Source organism: Chlorocebus sabaeus, chromosome 4 (assembly GCF_047675955.1).
Source record: "Chlorocebus sabaeus isolate Y175 chromosome 4, mChlSab1.0.hap1, whole genome shotgun sequence".
Lineage (NCBI taxonomy): Eukaryota > Metazoa > Chordata > Mammalia > Primates > Cercopithecidae > Chlorocebus > Chlorocebus sabaeus.
The window spans coordinates 63,415,620-63,437,779 of NC_132907.1; positions in this window are offsets into that span (position 1 = coordinate 63,415,620).

Below are 22,160 nucleotides of genomic sequence, written 5' to 3' on the forward strand. Positions count from 1 at the left end.
GAGATTAGTTTGGTAATAGCTATTAACATTTTAGTTGCTCATTTCTTATAACCTAGAAATATCATTTTGAGGAATCCTTCTTATAGCTATGGTTCAAAAGCATATGTTTGTGCTTATTACAAACATGAATGTCCGTTAATAAGAAAATGGTGGAATAAATCCTTACAAACGGCTTTATGTAATCATCAAAAAGAATAAGGTAGAGTTATATTAATAACATGAAAAAAATTTGTGCTATATGGATGAGTGAAAAAATGTGCAGTGTGATGACAATTCTTTCATATTTGTATGTGTGTTTGTGTGTAGTTCTATATAACCTTAAGAAAATATTAAGAAGTATATGACCCCAGTTGGTAAAAGGAGCTAAAAATGAAAAGTAGTTGAAAGGGTGGATAGACTGGAGAAACCAAGAGAGGGCTTTTACTTCTTTGAATAACTTTGTTAAAAGGGATGGGAATAAAGATAATTGTCCAGAGTTGAAGTTTGGGGCTTTGTAGTGAGATCGGTTTGTGCCTACACAGCCATGTAACTTTGTACTCTTGCCAACTTTCATTTTTCCAATAAGGGTAAAGCAGCAACGATCATTAGGGCTTAGCCTGATCACTAAAGGTGCTCTTCAGAGATGGTCATTGTGAGTGTTCAAAGCACCAACCTGGTTTTAAGGGATGCTCCAAACTGGGATATAGGGAGGAGGAAAGTGTGTCCCTTCAATGTCTGTTGGGAAAATATTTGCCTTTTTGTTGCTGATAGTTAATTTCAGAACCTTTTGCCTTTGGTTTCTTTTCTTGTTAACATGTAGTACCGACCATGAAATGATCCAATACGTATTAACTCTGCAAAGTAATTGTCAATTGGAAAATATACTTGTTACAAACATTAGATCTTTAAATGCCATGTTTTCATATTCTGTGAAGGTTTACAATGTGAGATCATAATTTCTTTTTTCTTGCACTTCTATAGATTCAAACTTCTTCTGTAAATAGTTTTAATAGTTTATCTTGTCTATCTGGCATTTGAATCAAGGAGAAAATTCATCATCCCCTCAAATAAAGAAGTGGACTACAATTTCCAATTACTAAAATGCAAAACTTGTCCTCTCTACTTATGTTTTTATAACACAGCATGGAAATCTGTCTTCTGATTTCTCAGAGTAAGAAATTAGTTTCTAAAGTATAAAATTGCATTTTAAATCACTTTCTTTTTCCCACTCTTATTCCTTCTTTCTCTCATATAATATTTTCTGTGATGGGCTTTTGGAATGGGTTTATTCTATGCTTTTATGCAGCATACATCAAGATAGACATTTATACTTTCATATTTAAATTTTTTTTTTTTTACCATGATCAGTATTCCAACTTGTAGTTATGATATTTCCCACATGGGAGATATTTCATCTCCCATGAGATGAAAAGTTGTATGTAAACTTCTGTTTATCAATAGCAGCTTACTGTTGTCATTTCTTCTGAGAAAACACTTTTGTTCTTATACAGAAAAATCATAAGAAAAATCTTAGTTTTTTTTTTTTTTTTTTTTTTTTAACAGTCAGAACACACACATTTATTAAGTTCACCATCTTATATGGGTGTCGTCTTGGCACCCCAAAACAATTACAATAGTAACATCAAAAAATCACATATTACCATAACACATATAATAATATGAATATCAATATAACAACGATGCATATGCTTGAAATAGTGTGAGAATTACCAAAATATGACATAGAGACACAAGGTAAATGCATGCTGTTGGAACATGGTGCTGATAGACTTGCCCCATGTAGGCCACAAACCTTCAACTTGTAAAAACCACAACATCTGTGTGAAGCACAATAAAGCAAAGCACAATAATATGAATCATGATCGTATTCGTTTTGAGCCTTTTTTTCTTATAGTTTACACTCAGTCAGATATATTTTAACCTATTGTTTCAATTGTGTAACTTTCTGCATTTCTTTGTTACGGCAGTGCAAGTAAATCTTTCCTGTTTATGAGTGTGGGAGATTATGGTGGACTTGGTGGTGGGAGGGAAATGTCATCTTAGTCTTTTCAGGAGTGAAACATACCTGCATTTGTTGTACTGGATACATTCGGCACATAACCACATTCCATTAACAAGGAACCATGTATATTTACAATGGTGGTCCCACAAGGTAATACCATATTTTCACTATATCTTTTCTATGTTTAGGTATGTTTAGATACACAACTACCATTGTGTTACCACTGCCTACAGTATTCAATACAGTAATTTGTTGTACTGGTTTGTGCCCTTCAAGCAAAATAGGCTTAGAGTCCAGGTTCATGTAAGTAAATTATATGATGTTTGCATGATAATGAAATCACCTAACTCCTCGTTTTTCAGAAAGTATCCCTGTTGTTAAGTAATACATGACTATACTTCTGTCATTTCTGCATACTTACTTTTTTTACCCTTCATATTGTTTTACTCTTCATACTGTTTTATTCTTTTTTTTTTTTTTTTTTTTTTTTTTTTTTTTTTTAATTTATTTATTATTATTAAACTTCAAGTTGTAGGGTACATGTGCACAATGTGCAGGTTTGCTACATATGTATACTTGTGCCATGTTGGTGTGCTGCACCCATCAACTCGTCATTTACATCAGGTATAACTCCCAAAGCAATCCCTCCCCCCTCCCCCCTCCCCATGATAGGCCCCGGTGTGTGATGTTCCCCTTCCCGAGTCCAAGTGATCTTATTGTTCAGTTCCCACCTACGAGTGAGAACATGCGGTGTTTGGTTTTCTGTTCTTGTGATAGTTTGCTAAGAATGATGGTTTCCAGCTGCATCCATGTCCCTACAAAGGACACAAACTCATCCTTTTTTATGGCTGCATAGTATTCCATGGTGTATATGTGCCACATTTTCTTAATCCAATCTGTCACTGATGGACATTTGGGTTGATTCCAACTCTTTGCTATTGTGAATAGTGCTGCAATAAACATACGTGTGCATGTGTCCTTATAGCAGCATAATTTATAATCCTTTGGGTATATACCCAGTAATGGGATGGCTGGGTCATATGGTACATCTAGTTCTAGATCCTTGAGGAATCGCCATACTGTTTTCCATAATGGTTGAACTAGTTTACACTCCCACCAACAGTGTAAAAGTGTTCCTATTTCTCCACATCCTTTCCAGCACCTGTTGTTTCCTGACTTTTGAATGATCGCCATTCTAACTGGTGTGAGATGGTATCTCATTGTGGTTTTGATTTGCATTTCTCTGATGGCCAGTGATGATGAGCATTTTTTCATGTGTCTGTTGGCTGTATGAATGTCTTCTTTTGAGAAATGTCTGTTCATATCCTTTGCCCACTTTTTGATGGGGTTGTTTGTTTTTTTCTTGTAAATTTGTTTGAGTTCTTTGTAGGTTCTGGATATTAGCCCTTTGTCAGATGAGTAGATTGCAAAAATTTTCTCCCATTCTGTAGGTTGCCTGCTCACTCTGATGGTAGTTTCTTTTGCTGTGCAGAAGCTCTTTAGTTTGATGAGATCCCATTTGTCAATTTTGGCTTTTGTTGCCGTTGCTTTTGGTGTTTTAGACATGAAGTCTTTGCCCATGCCTATGTCCTGAATGGTACTACCTAGGTTTTCCTCTAGGATTTTTATGGTATTAGGTCTAACATTTAAGTCTCTAATCCATCTTGAATTAATTTTCGTATAAGGAGTAAGGAAAGGATCCAGTTTCAGCTTTCTACTTATGGCTAGCCAGTTTTCCCAGCACCATTTATTAAATAGGGAATCCTTTCCCCATTTCTTGTTTCTCTCAGGTTTGTCAAAGATCAGATGGCTGTAGATATGTGGTATTATTTCTGAGGACTCTGTTCTGTTCCATTGGTCTATATCTCTGTTTTGGTACCAGTACCATGCTGTTTTGGTTACTGTAGCCTTGTAGTATAGTTTGAAGTCAGGTAGCGTGATGCCTCCAGCTTTGTTCTTTTGACTTAGGATTGTCTTGGAGATGCGGGCTCTTTTTTGGTTCCATATGAACTTTAAAGCTGTTTTTTCCAATTCTGTGAAGAAGCTCATTGGTAGCTTGATGGGGATGGCATTGAATCTATAAATTACCTTGGGCAGTATGGCCATTTTCACGATATTGATTCTTCCTATCCATGAGCATGGTATGTTCTTCCATTTGTTTGTGTCCTCTTTTATTTCACTGAGCAGTGGTTTGTAGTTCTCCTTGAAGAGGTCCTTTACATCCCTTGTAAGTTGGATTCCTAGGTATTTTATTCTCTTTGAAGCAATTGTGAATGGAAGTTCATTCCTGATTTGGCTCTCTGTTTGACTGTCACTGGTGTATAAGAATGCTTGTGATTTTTGCACATTAATTTTGTATCCTGAGACTTTGCTGAAGTTGCTGATCAGCTTAAGGAGATTTTGGGCTGAGACAATGGGGTTTTCTAAATATAAAATCATGTCGTCTGCAAACAGGGACAATTTGACTTCTTCTTTTCCTAACTGAATCCCCTTGATTTCTTTCTCTTGCCTGATTGCCCTAGCCAGAACTTCCAACACTATGTTGAATAGGAGTGGTGAGAGAGGGCATCCCTGTCTTGTGCCAGTTTTCAAAGGGAATTTTTCCAGTTTTTGCCCATTCAGTATGATATTGGCTGTGGGTTTGTCATAAATAGCTCTTATTATTTTGAGGTACGTTCCATCAATACCGAATTTATTGAGCGTTTTTAGCATGAAGGGCTGTTGAATTTTGTCAAAAGCCTTTTCTGCATCTATTGAGATAATGATGTGGTTCTTGTCTTTGGTTCTGTTTATATGCTGGATTATGTTTATTGATTTGCGAATGTTGAACCAGCCTTGCATCCCAGGGATGAAGCCCACTTGATCATGGTGGATAAGCTTTTTGATGTGCTGCTGAATCCGGTTTGCCAGTATTTTATTGAGGATTTTTGCATCGATGTTCATCAGGGATATTGGTCTAAAATTCTCTTTTTTTGTTGTGTCTCTGCCAGGCTTTGGTATCAGGATGATGTTGGCCTCATAAAATGAGTTAGGGAGGATTCCCTCTTTTTCTATTGATTGGAATAGTTTCAGAAGGAATGGTACCAGCTCCTCCTTGTACCTCTGGTAGAATTCAGCTGTGAATCCATCTGGTCCTGGACTTTTTTTGGTTGGTAGGCTATTAATTATTGCCTCAATTTCAGAGCCTACTATTGGTCTATTCAGGGATTCAACTTCTTCCTGGTTTAGTCTTGGAAGAGTGTAAGTGTCCAGGAAATTATCCATTTCTTCTAGATTTTCCAGTTTATTTGCGTAGAGGTGTTTATAGTATTCTCTGATGGTAGTTTGTATTTCTGTGGGGTCGGTGGTGATATCCCCTTTATCATTTTTAATTGCGTCGATTTGATTCTTCTCTCTTTTCTTCTTTATTAGTCTTGCTAGTGGTCTGTCAATTTTGTTGATCTTTTCAAAAAACCAACTCCTGGATTCATTGATTTTTTGGAGGGTTTTTTGTGTCTCTATCTCCTTCAGTTCTGCTCTGATCTTAGTTATTTCTTGCCTTCTGCTAGCTTTCGAATGTGTTTGCTCTTGCTTCTCTAGTTCTTTTAATTGCGATGTTAGAGTGTCAATTTTAGATCTTTCCTGCTTTCTCTTGTGGGCATTTAGTGCTATAAATTTCCCTCTACACACTGCTTTAAATGTGTCCCAGAGATTCTGGTATGTTGTATCTTTGTTCTCATTGGTTTCAAAGAACATCTTTATTTCTGCCTTCATTTCGTTATGTACCCAGTAGTCATTCAGGAGCAGGTTGTTCAGTTTCCATGTAGTTGAGCGGTTTTGATTGAGTTTCTTAGTCCTGAGTTCTAATTTGATTGCACTGTGGTCTGAGAGACAGTTTGTTATAATTTCTGTTCTTGTACATTTGCTGAGGAGTGCTTTACTTCCAATTACGTGGTCAATTTTGGAGTAAGTACGATGTGGTGCTGAGAAGAATGTATATTCTGTTGATTTGGGGTGGAGAGTTCTATAGATGTCTATTAGGTCTGCTTGCTGCAGAGATGAGTTCAATTCCTGGATATCCTTGTTAACTTTCTGTCTCGTTGATCTGTCTAATGTTGACAGTGGAGTGTTGAAGTCTCCCATTATTATTGTATGGGAGTCTAAGTCTCTTTGTAAGTCTCTAAGGACTTGCTTTATGAATCTGGGTGCTCCTGTATTGGGTGCATATATATTTAGGATAGTTAGCTCTTCCTGTTGAATTGATCCCTTTACCATTATGTAATGGCCTTCTTTGTCTCTTTTGATCTTTGATGGTTTAAAGTCTGTTTTATCAGAGACTAGTATTGCAACCCCCGCTTTTTTTTGTTCTCCATTTGCTTGGTAAATCTTCCTCCATCCCTTTATTTTGAGCCTATGTATGTCTCTGCGTGTGAGATGGGTCTCCTGAATACAGCAGACTGATGGATCTTGACTCTTTATCCAGTTTGCCAGTCTGTGTCTTTTAATTGGAGCATTTAGTCCATTTACATTTAAGGTTAAGATTGTTATGTGTGAACTTGATCCTGCCATTATGATATTAACTGGTTATTTTGCTCGTTAGTTGATGCAGTTTCTTCCTAGCCTTGATGGTCTTTACATTTTGGCATGTTTTTGCAATGGCTGGTACCGGTTGTTCCTTTCCATGTTTAGTGCTTCCTTCAGGGTCTCTTGTAAGGCAGGCCTAGTGGTGACAAAATCTCTAAGCATTTGCTTATCTGTAAAGGATTTTATTTCTCCTTCACTTATGAAACTTAGTTTGGCTGGATATAAAATTCTGGGTTTAAAATTCTTTTCTTTAAGAATGTTGAATATTGGCCCCCACTCTCTTCTGGCTTGAAGAGTTTCTGCCGAGAGATCTGCTGTTAGTCTGATGGGCTTCCCTTTGTGGGTAACCCGACCTTTCTCTCTGGCTGCCCTTAAGATTTTTTCCTTCATTTCAACTTTGGTGAATCTGGCAATTATGTGTCTTGGAGTTGCTCTTCTCGAGGAATATCTTTGTGGCGTTCCGTGGCGTTCTCTGTATTTCCTGGATTTGAATGTTGGCCTGCCCTACTAGGTTGGGGAAGTTCTCCTGGATGATATCCTGAAGAGTGTTTTCCAACTTGGTTCCATTTTCCCCCTCACTTTCAGGCACCCCAATCAGACGTAGATTTGGTCTTTTTACATAATCCCATACTTCTTGCAGGCTTTGTTCATTTCTTTTTCTTCTTTTTTCTTTTGGTTTCTCTTCTCGCTTCATTTCATTCATTTGATCCTCCATCGCTGACATTCTTTCTTCCAGTTGATCGAGACGGTTACTGAAGCTTGTGCATTTGTCACGTATTTCTCGTGCCATGGTTTTCGTCTCTTTCATTTCGTTTGTGAGCTTCTCTGCATTAATTACTCTAGCCATCAATTCTTCCACTTTTTTTTCAAGATTTTTAGTTTCTTTGCGCTGGGTACGTAATTCCTCCTTTAGCTCTGAGAAATTTGATGGACTGAAGCCTTCTTCTCTCATCTCGTCGAAGTCATTCTCCGTCCAGCTTTGATCCGTTGCTGGCGATGAGCTGCGCTCCTTTGCCGGGGGAGATGCGCTCTTATTTTTTGAATTTCCAGCTTTTCTGCCCTGCTTTTTCCCCATCTTTGTGGTTTTATCTGCCTCTGGTCTTTGATGATGGTGATGTACTGATGGGGTTTTGGTGTAGGTGTCCTTCCTGTTTGATAGCTTTCCTTCTAACAGTCAGGATCCTCAGCTGTAGGTTGTAGCTGTAGGAGATTGCTTGAGGTACACTCCAGACCCTGTTTGCCTGGGTATCAGCAGCAGAGGCTGCAGAAGATAGAATATTTCTGAACAGCGAGTGTACCTGTCTGATTCTTGCTTTGGAATCTTCCTCTCAGGGGTGTACTCCACCCTGTGAGGTGTGGTGTGTCAGACTGCCCCTAGTGGGGGATGTCTCCCAGTTAGGCTACTCAGGGGTCAGGGACCCACTTGAGCAGGGAGTCTGTCCCTTCTCAGATCTCAACCTCCGTGTTGGGAGATCCACTGCTCTCTTCAAAGCTGTCAGAGTCGTTTGCCTCTGCAGAGGTTTCTGCTGCTTTTATTTATCTGTGCCCTGTCCCCAGAGGTGGAGTCTACAGAGACAGGCAGGTTTCCTTGAGCTGCTGTGAGCTCCACCCAGTTGGAGCTTCCCAGCAGCTTTGTTTACCTACTTAAGCCTCAGCAATGGCGGGCGCCCCTCCCCCAGCCTCGCTGCTGCCTTGCCGGTAGATCACAGACTGCTGTGCTAGCAATGAGGGAGGCTCCGTGGGTGTGGGCCACTCCCGGCCAGGTGTGGGATATGATCTCCTGGTGTGCCTGTCTGCTTAAAGCGCAGTATTGGGGTGGGAGTTACCCGATTTTCCAGGTGTTGTGTGTCTCAGTTCCCCTGGCTAGGAAAAGGGATTCCCTTCCCCCTTGCGCTTTCCAGGTGAGGCAATGCCTCGCCCTGCTTCAGCTCTCGCTGGTCGGGCTGCAGCAGCTGACCAGCACCGATCGTCTGGCACTCCCCAGTGAGATGAACCCAGTACCTCAGTTGAAAATGCAGAAATCGCTGGTCTTCTGTGTCGCTCGCGCTGGGAGTTGGAGACTGGAGCTGTTCCTATTCGGCCATCTTGCTCCGCCCCCTCGAAAAATCTTAGTTTAAGGGATTAGTGATGAGAAGAGATTATGACCTTTGCCCCACACTAAGCTAATAATAAAACCTAGAGAGAAGGAATTATGGAGATCAGTTTCCCCAAAATGCTGCTTTTGAGTTACCAATTTGTTATTCAAAATCCATTAATGTTTGAATTCTTTAGCACCCTTTAGGCTTCATAAAATGAAATAAAACATTTACCCTTGGCCTTCTTTACTATCTGGTACCACCCCATTATACCTGGACAGGTGAAGAATGCTGAAGAACAGTACCTACCTGCTGGCAGGACAGGCCTTGAAAGAGCTCACCTGTTGTTTAAGCAGAAGTTACCGGGAAAAGCAACTCTCACATAAGTGATAATTTTTTTTATCTTGCCTCTATTAAAAAAAAAAAGAGAGACACACAGAGAGGAGACAAAAGCAGAAATAAAAACCTAACAAAAATGAAGACAAAACCAAGGCGTGTTTCAAAAAACATAGACACATAAGTGGATATTTGTATAAGGATTTTATATATGGGAGTAAAAAGTTAGGCATTTTAGAATGAACGCTTTGGGGATAAGTTCAGGAGATTTAGTAGTGGTAATTCAGATTCTAGGCAGGAAGGTCCTTGATGTCTGCTTTGGAAGTAGGACAGTTTTTTTGGCTAGAAATCGAAAGGGGGAAAAAGGCACAAAATAGTTGGAATAATATTAAGTGATACCACGGAGTGGACTTGGGATAAAAATGATTTATATGTGGTTTAGTCATGAAATGATGCAGACATTATTTTAAGTGAAAAGCAATGTGATATAATAAAGCTTGTGGCAGCATTTAGATCCAGGCTACGGGGACCTACGTGAAGAACAGCTTGGTGACAAATGGAGGCTGAGCTAAGTCATTCATTATGGAGGGACTAAGGGTGACCCACACCAATGCAAAAGGGCAGTCTTGTGCCTGCCTCCTGGGTTTTGCACAGCACTAAATGAGGTCAGATGCCTCAGGTGCTCGGAGGAGGCACAGGAGCAAAGATGCTGCTCTGGGCCTGGTGTGGTTAGACAATCAGCAAAGACACCCACCGTCCATCTCCCTATGCCTGCTCAGTAATTGGGCTTCCCTTGTCTTGTTTCCTCATTTGTTGGGCAGGAAGGGATCTGTCCATTTAATACAGAACTTATACTTTCAATGTAGCTGACATTGGGTTGAAAAATCAATGTAAGGCTTACATGATACAATAATGTTATTTTACTGATAGCTATCAATAATGGATAATGAGGCCTTAGTTTGAACTTCCTTGAACAAATAAGGAATTGAGACTGTCAATATGTTATAAATGAAATTCTAATGATGTCGAATTATTAGCTTGAATTCCAGTCCTAGGCATTGATATAACTAATTTGTGTAAACTGGCAAGTTGGGTGTGATAAATCAAATATATTTTATTACTTATTTTTTCACAAATAGGTAGATTTTTAGAGAAAAGTACCTTTCCTCTCTGCAAGTAGAACCATCGCACCTGCATTTATGACACATGAGCACAAGTGTATATGATATTCACAGTATTTTTTTCAGGTTATGGAATGTCATTATACATCTCCTGAGAAGAAAGAAAATATAAGTTGCTTAGGTAATCTAATACCATTTAGATAGAAATAATTGTGTGTATACTCAAGTTCCTCAGTATCAGCTGAACATTAAAATAATTTTGTGTGCGTGTTCTGTGAAGGTAAGGCCACTGTTAAAATCCCCTGCTTTTTCCTTGTCATGGTTTAAAATACACGAGCAACAGCACAACTCTAGAGGGATTTCCAGTAGGTTGACTTTTCTAGAAATTAGGATCCTTAGAAAAGAAGAGGTAGAGATAGATTTTTTAAAATTCTCTCTTCTGCAGCTTTATTGGTAACGTCCAAAACTGGTAAGGAGATAAGGTGTTCTTCCACAGGTGAATAGGGTCATCAACTTGGTATGTCCATGCAATGAAATACTATTCAGTGATAAAAAGAAATAGCTATGAAGCTATGAAAAGGCATAGAGGAAACATAAATGAATGTTGCTAAGTGAAAGAAGTCAGTCTGGAAAGACTGTATACTCTATGATTTCCCCTATTTGATATCCCGAGAAAGGGATAGCTACAGAGACAGAGTAAGGCCAGTAGTTTGCAGGGACAGGGGTGGGAGGGCTGAGGAGGAGAGATGAATAGGGTGAAGTACAGATGAATTTGAGGACAGTGTAACTACTCTGTATGAGACTGGAATGGTGGACTATTGCATTATACATACAACCTGAACCCTATGAACTTTAGTTAATAATAATGTATCAATATTGGCTCATAAATTATAACAAATGTACTACACTAATGCAATATGTTAATAGTAGGGCAACTGTGTGCGTGAAGGGCAGGGGGAGATATATGAGAACTCTGTTTTTTCTGTTCAATTTTTCTGTCAACTTAAAACTGTGTAGGGGAGAAAAGACTTTTCTTACCCATTACTGGGTTCCTGGCTGAAATCCCTGTAACAAGCGGCAGATTTACAAGAGAAAGGCATACAAATGTATTTAATGTAAGTTCTATGTGACATAGAAGCCTTCAGAATTGAAAACCCCATGAAACAACAGGGGAAACTATTTTTATGGACAACCATGCAGAAGTATGATTAGAGGACAAGCGAGTGTGTTCGAATGGTAATGAACTGGGCTGAATTTAGCAAGGTCTGTTTATTCAGACTTTTCACTGTGTCCTTATGTGGCATTCCTTTCCTCTAGTATACAGTGGCCACCTCCTGATGAGGGTCTATCACCTACTTAGAGGAGGGTTAGATATTTCCTTTATGGTCTGCTTCAGGGAAGATGGGAAAGAAAAGGTCAGAGAGACCTTTCTGCTTCGGCTGTTTTCTCAAATGCCAAGATGCCATGTTTTGGGATAGCATGTCCTGAATCCCATAAACTGCTCTAAAAAACAGAAGTCTATGGATTCAAAAATTCTCTCTTCAAAATTAGGGTTCAAAATAGAAACTTTCAATTCATAAGATTAAGGCTGGTCTGAGTGATCATTGTTTGATATCCCATTGGAAAAGGGACATAGCACTGCTGCTTCTTTAAATTTCATATGTACAGGGGAGGGAGAGAGGGTATGGGCTGAAAAACCAACTATTGAGAACTATGCTCATGACCTGGGTGATGAGATCATTTGTACCCAAAACCTCAGCATCATGCAATATACCCATGTCACAAACCTGCACGTCTGCCCCTTCATCTAAACTAAAACTTGAAATTATATAAAACATTTCATATATTCATATATGTATATGCATATGTATGTATATACACAATGCATAGATATGAACATGTATGTTTACATAATTCTATATTTTATGTACTTGCATTTTATATTTGGTATAAATGTGATTGTTGTTTCAAACCAGTTTTCGAAGTGAGCTACTTTGCCCCCAGTGTGGTCTCACTTTGAACCTCCCCACAAGAACAATGTTACCATCTTTATTATTTATTTATTTATTTATTTATTTGAGATGGAGTCTCGCTCTGTTGCCCAGGCTGGAGTGCGGTGACCCGATCTCGACTCACTGCAAGCTCCGCTTCCCAGGTTCACGCCATTCTCCTGCCTCAGCCTCCTGAGTAGCTGGGACTACAGGCGCCCGCCACCTCGCCCGGCTAATTTTTTGTATTTTTTTAGTAGAGACAGGGTTTCACCATCTTAGCCAGGATGGTCTCGATCTCCTGACCTCGTGATCCACCCGCCTTGGCCTCCCAAAGTGCTGGGATTACAGGTGTGAGCCACTGTGCCCCGCCAATGTTACCACCTTTAAAGGCAACAATATTCTCTCAAGTCCACTTATGTAGTGGGAAACTTCTTTTTTTTAAACAGGTGAATAAAAGAATAAATAAGCCAAACTTCTCCATATCACCATCTTTTCCATAGTTTCATTTCAGGATGTATAGAATTATAGAAAGAAGAGGAAGATAAAGCAATATATACACACATAATATATATGTGTAATATGTACACATTTGTACATTTAAGTGTGCACATGTGCAAGTGTATCTGTGTCTGTATTTGTCTCCTCTGTGTGTGTGTTGGTATGTGTTTTTCTCTTAAAGATCTCTAAGTCAAACTAAGAGTCATCAAATAATTTACCTTCTCTTCTATGGACAAAAGTCATCAACCATGCTTAATTTTTTCCCTTTTCAATTTCACAGTAAATGAGTACCATAAATTGCTCACATCAAGGAATATGGGCGGCTGTCTTTTGCATATGTACAAATCAAAATCTTTGTGATTGTGAAGGAGACAAATATTCTTTGGTAGGAAGTGGCTTCATATTGTTTCCTTTCTTTTCTTGCAGAACAATAGTACACATGAATTTCTATAACAAGGTATATTCCACAGGGGAGGGCAGGAGAGTCAAGAGGCTTGTGCCTTCCCTGGGAGATTAGAAAGATAATGTAGGTAATTCAATTCCTTTTTCCTATTTGGTTTTTGCAGCACAGGATGAAGAGAAAGATGGGGAAAAAAGGTTAGGATGTGATTTCTGACTTGGATTCCTTACATGTAATGGGTCAATAATAGTTTTTGACATAATTTTGCATCCTCCAAATTTTCAAATACCATCCATAATAAGTAGGTTATTATGTTTACTGTGACAACGTTTATGTATGCATTTGTGGTTTTGCTTTTTTAATCATTTGAAAGCATTTTTGAATTTCAATTTAAACATTACCTCATTAGAGAGTCCTTCCAAATCTAATCTAAGCTCTACCCTATTCTAGTTTTCTTTCTCACTGCATTCCATTCCTTGACTTCATAGAATTTTGCATGATTTGTAATTATACATTATTTGGTCACTTTTTCATTGTTTTCTACCACCAGAATGTAAGTTTCACAACGACATGAATGTATATTTTGTTAATCTCTGTATTTTCAGCACCGTGAATAGGGCTTGACAGATGGTAGGTGCTTAATAAAGATTTGTTGAATGCAGGAATGAATGAATGGGTAGCTTGTATAGCACTGTAGGTAGGAGCATGGGCTGTAGGACCAGAATGCCCAACCACATCTTGGCTATGACACTTAATAGTTACGTGATTTTGGACAAGTTATTAAACCTTTTTGCCCCTCAGTCTTCTTATCTGTTAAACGGGCCTGATAACGATAGTTTCTGCCTCACGGGTTTGCTTTAGGGAACTAAGTAAATTCGTGTATGTAAAGAAGTTAGGTCAAGGAATTTTCTTAGTGAGCAGTCAGTAAGTGTTTTTAATCATTATATTTTCCTTTTATCTGAAATGAATTTGTAATACATGAAGTCTCTATAATGAATATTATTAGATACAGAAATATAGAATTTAAAAATAGGCATGACTTACTTATTTTAGGAGTTCTGGTGGATGAATATACAACAGTACATGTCTCTGTATAATTGCATATGTAGAGGCTAGCCTAAAACAATACCACCTCACTTTTGCTTTATCATTCACAACTACTATGCTATGTAATATTGTATTTGATTCTGACACCAACACTGTGGAGTAAGGATCGAAGGCTTGGCATTGTACTGAGGAGGAAAGTGGTTCAGAAATGTTAACGGAAAGTCCCCAGATCCCATAGCGGACTAAACTACTGCCTGACTTTAATCCACATCTCCTGACTTTCAGTCCAACTCTCTTTATTATATTATCACTTACAGAATTATTGAGTTGGAACTTTACAAGTCATCTGTTTAACCAGTGTTTACTAAATACATGTCTAAGATTAACCGTGTGCACAGCAATATTTCCAACTCAGCCTTATCATATAACTCTCCTTTTATTTGAGTTAGATCTTTACATTTTGGAAAGGTATTAGAAAAAGTAATCTATTATATGCATATAAGTTAGATATATTTATTTTGATATGTACTTGCCCCCTCTGTGTGCCCATATTTGATGAAGAATAATAATCTGGAACAATGCTTCTCAAACATCAATGTGCATAAAAATTTTGGGGTATTTCATTAAGGCCCAGATTCTTATTTAGAAGGCCTGGAGTGGGGCCTGAGATTCTGCAATTCTACCCAAGCCCCAAGTGACATGAACGCTGCAGTCCATGGACTATACCTTGAGCAGCAAGGGTATGAATTACTCTGTCAAATGCATTTACTGTTTTGTGCATATGTGTGAGTGAGTGTGCTTACCTACGTGGGTAATCATCTAATGGATATTTTACAAATAATGGAGAAATGAAAAATGAGTTATAAAAGGAGCTAATTATGGTAATTCAATGAAGAAAATGCTTTTTCAGAGAGGATGAGAACAGTAGGTAGAAGGGAGAGGGGTAAGAAAAAGTGTGACATGCACTTCATTCTTTTTGCTGAGTGTCAATAAGCTTTTGGATCTCTCCGCCCAGTTGCTTCACAGACTCCCAAACCTCAACAAGTTCAAACTGAGCAAAGTATCTTCCACCAAGAGTCAGTTACAAGAAGTATGACTCTGGGGGCACACACGGAGCCTTTGGAAAGGAAGTGCTGTTTCTATTTGTTGAAGCCCTCTCAAGTGGGACCTATGTTAGACATAGGTTGACAGTGCTTCCAATGTGCCTTTCTGGCTCACTGATAACCCTTTGGGTTCCCAGTTCAATCTGAATAATTGAGCCTTGGAAGGAATGACCTAGGACCATCAGTTCAATCTTTTCTGTTTTTTTTTTTTTTTAACACCTTACCAGGTGGCATTGGTGTGCCCCATGGCATGACTGAGACTGGCCGGGAGACATCAACAGGTATTAATGTGTGTTTTGTATGGAAGGTGCAGGAGCTAGGGCCTTACCTGCTGTTGCTGATGGATTTCTTAGTGAGAAAAAATGGTGAGCAAATTGTAGTCAGAGCTATCTAGAGGGGCATGGTAGACCTTGTCAGCCAGTTAAATTCAACATACTGTCAACAGTTTGGGAGACCTTCACTGGGGCTTTTGTTGTTCCCCTGAGGAAGGCTCCAGGTGGGAAACTTCTCTTTCCTCTGAACGTTCCAAGATATAAGATGTTTCCTTTCTCATTTCCTGGATTGTTGCTATTCATCCAGTGTCACAAATTGTCCCGTCTTCTTCAAGTGGTAATAACTTTACCACTTTCCAAACCTCGCCTCCTTATGCTGAGACATTTGATCCAGAAATGTGAGATATTAGAAGGAGAGAACATTGTTAGAAAACTTACAGAGATCCAAAGTATCCCAACTTTGACCCGCTGAGACATTTTAGGGGTACTATCCTCCTGGTCTAAAATCATTAGACCAGAGTGTTCATTGTCCTTATGGTCTAAGGCCATGTCAGTCTACAAGGAGAATCCAGGCAGCTGATTATCCTCAGCATCCAGAATCCAGAATCAAATTAGAATCCCCTACTATTTTTTTTGATTGGCCTGTCATCCAGGGAGTGTATGAACCAGACTGAGCTGGAGTTACTGTTCAAAGAAAGGATAGTGCATTATGCCCAGGAATAGTCAGGCTGGAGTTCAGAATTTTCATAATAGGTCTGTATAAATGCTATGATTCTTTTGCCTTGATCACCATACATAGGTAATTATTCTTTGCTTTGTATTATTCCAATATTACTTTTATTTTTTACGAGTCATATTGAACAGTTACTGTTTGGGTGAGGGAAAAGGGACAAGATGGAGGAAGGTGAACAAGATGGAGCAGACCCTACTGTTTCCGGGTTCTTCATCACAGATTTTCCCACGCCCGGGAAAAGAACCAAATCAACTGAGCATGCGCAGAATGATGTCAAGCCGGGGACACCGAAATTCAAGAAGCCACTCCTACACACACACCCCAAACTCCTCCCCTTCCAGCTCCCAGGCATAAAAGTCCGCGCCGGCAGGAGCCGGTGTGACTTCTTCGGCCCCCCGCATTCGTGGACCGGAGAACATCACCCGAGAGCGCCGGCGCGACTTCCCTGGCCCTTTCTCGCGGACCAGTGAACCTCGTCCGAGAGTGCGTGCATATTTGCAAATAAAAGGGCTGCCACTTTCTTCGCTTGTTTTGGCCTTCATTGATATTTAGTCTTTGCGTCTATTAATATTAGTAATAGAGAACCAAAAAACGAAACAAAACAGTTACTATCTCTCTACATGTTTATTTTTCTGACAAAACAGTGAGTTCTTTAACAAAAGGAATTTTGACTTTTGCCTTGGTATTCTTCTTTTATTTTTATTTTTAGTTCTTGGGGTACATGTGCAGGATGTGCAGGTTTGTTATGTAGGTAAACGTGTACCATGTTGGTTTGCTGCACAGATCAACCCATTACCTAGGTTTAAGTCCAGCATCCATTAACTATTTATCCTGATGTTCTCCCTGCCCCAACTTGATCCTCCAACAGGTTTGGTTGGTTTGCTGCACAGATCAACCCATTACCTAGGTTTAAGTCCAGCATCCATTAACTATTTATCCTGATGTTCTCCCTGCCCCAACTTGATCCTCCAACAGGCTCCAGTGTGTGTTGTTCCACGTATTCTCATCGTTCAGCTCTCACTTATAAGTGAGAGCACGTAGTGTTTGGTTTTCTGCTCCTGCATTGGTTTGCTGAGGACAATTATTCTTGGTATTCTTAAGGCATAAGAGAATATCTGGCACTGTAGAAGTTCCTCAAAAAATGTTTCTTGACTAGAGCTCAATGGGGAAAGATGGACTAGGAAAACACCTTTCAAATTAACTGTGAATTGTGTAAAAGACACAGAATCCGGTTAAAAGGAAATTATAATTGATTAGTTATGTGTAGAGGAAACAATAGAATTGGGGATAGATATTACATATTTCTTCAAAGATTCTATAATTGTGTATTACTTCGAAAAAAATCCAATAAGAGTCTAGGAGATTAATGTATGTTTCTTGTGTTTTTTTCCTCCATTGCATTAAACTATTTAGTAATGTTTTGACATTTAATAGCTATCTATAGAATTATTTGATTGGATTGTATTAGTTTTTTTGGTCTTAATGATGCTTATCAAATTAGTTCATTAAAATTAGAAACATGAGGCTGAATTTCAAAGTGCCTGCCTGAGATGAATGACAACTTTGCAAAACTAAAGCAAAAGAGTCATATTCTTAAGAAAAATTAGGACAGGTTTCCTCAAGCTTTGTTCAAATATCCTGGGCTAGTTCAGGTAACAGTGGGAAAACCGCTCTGGTACTCTGGCTTAAGGACTGATGATGTGCTTATATTTGGAGGAGTTCTGCTAAGCAGTTTTATAAAGGCAACATGAGAAGAGAGGAGTTGCGGAGAAGCAGTGAACGGTCTATGAATGGTGAGGGCAATAATGAGCTTGTCTCTGACTCCTTGGTGATTCAATGGCATGCATTATTTGCTAGCTTGCAATTCTGAGTTACTGGTTTACTGCTGGGCTGCAAGGCTCACCTTCTCTTGTTTTTCTTCTTATTTCTTCTGAATGCACACCCCAGGAAGTGAAAATTACAACTTGTTTTGACAGACATACCAGAGCTTTTGGACTTTATAGACAGAGGGAACGTATTCAGAAGCTTCCTGCTTGGTGATCACATCCTTTGTTCTTTTGTGCATACCCTAAGTGAACTTTGCTCCAGACAAATTAGCCTAGGGCAAGGCACTAAAAAGACAAGTTTCCAAGCAGGACACATAACACAGAAAAAGGGAGTGCTCCTTCATTTCCATTTATGTTCCTATTTTTAGCCAAACATTTATCATTTTCATGTTTAATTACTCCTAAGAATGCTAGTAACTCATGGTTTTATTTTGTTGTGAGTGAAATTGCTTCTGTCTTAAAGACCTTGAAGTTTTTAAGCATTGGTTAACTTTAAGGACAAGAAATGCTTATACTTAACAGGGAAACAACTTGACCAGCACGTCTGCTTGAGTTTTTTACTCTCTGGAATTTGAGGCAGTGTACAGATGTCATAGATCTATTGAATCATGCTTGATTGCAATATCCCACCTCATGAAAAATCTGAATTTCATTAAGCAACATCTTACTCTCCTGGTTTCTGATTCAATAGTCATTTTTTGGGGGAAGTAGTCCTTGACTGCTGGTACATTATTGTCACATAATAATATAGCACATATGTATGCATCTGGCTCTTGAGTGAGTTGAGAAGGTAAGAAGAAAGTTATATTTGTATCTTGGTTTACCCATGATTTAGCCCAGTACTTGGCATGGAGGGTGCACGTCATCCATTGCTTGTTGACATGAATAAAAGTAAATCCTACTCTCATCTGAAAATTTAGTCGGGTTGCTTCATTTTTATAGAAAGATGGTCGTCAAATTGCTTTGATCTCATGAGTGAACAATAACTTGTCTTCTCAAATAAAGATTGTCGTCCAGACTTTTCTTTTTCCCATTTGTAATATTAGAAGAGCGTATTAAGTTCCTGTTTCTAGTACTTCAATTCCTAGTGGACAACAACAAAGTCAGGCTTATCTTCTAGAAACACTTATTTCATGTCTTCTCTTTGCTAAGAATCCTTTAAAACATCCCTATTAGGAAGGAGTAAACTGGGCCACTTTACATCCCTTGCAGTGCCTAGCATGGCGCCTTGTACAGAGTTGCTCAATGGATGCTGATTAACGGGAAGATGCCAGCCTGAAGGTGATTCTAACAGCGGACTGCTGAGCTCTGCTTTTAGCCACATCTTGTTACATTCATGTATCAATGATGTGTTTGAATACATAGAATATATGCTTATCAGATTTGCAAATGACCTGAGGCTGGAATGGATAGCAAATACATTAGATGACAGAATCACAATCTGAAAACATTTTGACAAGCTTCCTCTAACAAGATGAAATTTAATAGGGATACAGGTAAAGTCCTACCTTAAAAGCAAAAACCTTCCTGCTTAGCAACTGAATGTAGCAGATTCTCAGAAAAGGTCATCTGTAATAGGGTAGCCACACAGGTCAATGAAATCTTAGACTTATTTGGAGAACAGAAAGAGGAAGTTGAAGATCTCTCCTCTGGTACTGGTCAGACTCCATCTGTTTATGTATAATTTGTGTATGGTTTATGGACAATTATGGGTTCCACATTGGAACCCATAATTGGAATGTCAATTCCAATTGGAATGACAAATTGGAATGTCATCAGGCAATGTTAAAAGTTGTTAAATCTATTCTGTTAAATGAGTACTTTTCTATGATAAGAGAAAATTCAGAGAAAATATAGTTTAAAAAACAGTGCAAGTAGCATCATGAGGAAAAGATATTTGTCTGGAGCTTCACGATCTCAAGGTTTGACTAGCATTAGTATCTAGAAGTTATAGGGAAAAAAACTTTGGCTACCTCTGAGGGAAAAACTTTTAACAGTCAGCTCCTGATTAGGGCATAGCTTACCCAGGAAAACATTGAGTTGTCCAATTTCTTTTTAAAAGAGGAAAATTCCAATAAGGAAAACCCTACATGAAACCGACAATGAGATGCCACTATCCACCTATTAGAATGGCTACAATCCAAAACACTGACACCACTACATGCTGGCAAGGATGTGGAGAAACAGGAGCACTCATTGCTGCTGGGAATGCAAAATGGTGCAGCCATTTTCGAAGACAGTTTGACAGTTTCTTACAATACTAAAGATGTTTTTACTCTATAATCCAGCAATCATGCTCTTTGATATTTATCCAAAGGAGTTGAAAATTTAGGTCCACCTGAACTGGATACCCGAACTACAATGTTTACAGTTGTCCTTCAATAGGTGACTGGATGAACAAACTGTGGTACATCCAAACTATGGTATATTATTCAGTGATAAATAGAAATCAGTTATCAAGCTACAAAAAGACATGGAGGAACCTTAAATGCATATTGCTAAATGAAAGAAGTAAATTTGAAAAAGGCTACCTGCTGTATAATTCCAACCATAGGACATTTTGGGAAGGCAAAACTATAGTGACAGTAAAAAGATCTGTGGTTGGTGGAGGTTCAGGGGGAGGGAGGAAAGAATGAATAGGGGAAGCAGAGGGGATTTTTAGGGCAGTGAAATGAATGTGCATTACACTCTAACGGTGGATGCATATCATTACACATTTACACACAACCATAGAATGTACAACATCAAAAGTCAACCTTAATTTAAACTACGGACTTGGCAGTAATGAGATGTCAATGCAGGTTCACTGACAGTAAAAAATGTACCATACTAATGCAAGATGTTAATAAGAGGGGAAACTGTGTGGGAATTGGGGGTGAGGGGGGGGGGGATATGAGAACTCCCTGTACCTGCTACTCAATTTTTCTCTAAACTTTAAACTTTTCTTTAAAAAAGGCTGCATAAAATAGTGATGGGGTAGGACAGAAGGACTGATATCCACTGGACGGAGGTTTCTTCTGTAGTATCTAGTAAGAGTTAACAGAGATTGCAGTGGGGGAAGAGGGCTGATTTCAGCATCACAGAAGTAGTACTGAGTATCAAGTCCAAAGGACATTGGTGAGACCAAAGACAGGTTCTGCAAGAGTCTAAAGGAGTGTATGAGTGTAAAGTAGAATGATTATTAAGACAGTATGAGGCTAAAACCTTCAAGATGGAAATGGAAAGTGCAACAGGTCGTCATGGCTGCAGGACTCTGATGTGGGCTAGCTGGTTCAAAGGCATAGCGTCTGGCTGCTCTTAAGTTTCCTGTCTCTGAAGGGATTCACAATAAACTTGGGGACTACTTCCTAGGAATGCCACACACATATACATGTGTATAGGCACCCACATATATACACATAAGTAAATGTGTATATGCACACATATATGCACATATACAGATGTTTATATATAAATATAGATGCACACAAATAGATAAGTAGGATAATTTTGTATACTGATAAGAGCCACTAAAAATACATTATGGAAAGTGACAGTGGCAGGGTGGAAGCAGGAGATTAACCCCACTCAGTGTGCTCAGGCAAAATTCTGTGGAAGAGACAATGGAGCTGATACTTGAAAGATGCAAATAAAGCAGCACTGAGACCAGCTGAAGGAAAAACGTGACAAGCAATGGTACATATTTTTATATTTACTTGTTAATATCCTATTAGTTCCTCTTGGTTGTATGTGTGTGTGAGAACAGGTGTGTATTAGGAGGGTAGTAAGGATGAAAGAAAGAAATCTTGAGGAAGCACAGGAAGAAAGGTAAGTGCAGAAACCAAAACTATTCCAAGGGTTGGACCCAAGAATTTTGCAGAAAGTTTTTAGAAAGATATAGGAATCTTGTATTTGCCAAGAATGAAATTAGATCGTTTTTTCTTATACTGGGTCTGATAGATAGTTTCCTAACTAACTAGAAAAGTGTGATTACTTTGTCAAGTTTAAAAAGATAAGCAAGAGTTGTGAGAATAATTCAGAATAGAAATGTCTTCTACTTAAAAATTTTTTAAAACGTGAAGGGTTAAAATAGCTAGCACAAACTGGGCACCTCTCTGAGTGGAGCATTAAGTTGTGGGTGTGACGATTTTCTGTTAACAGAGGTGACAGGAAGAGGTCATAGCTAGGATCACTGTGAATATGGCCAACTATGC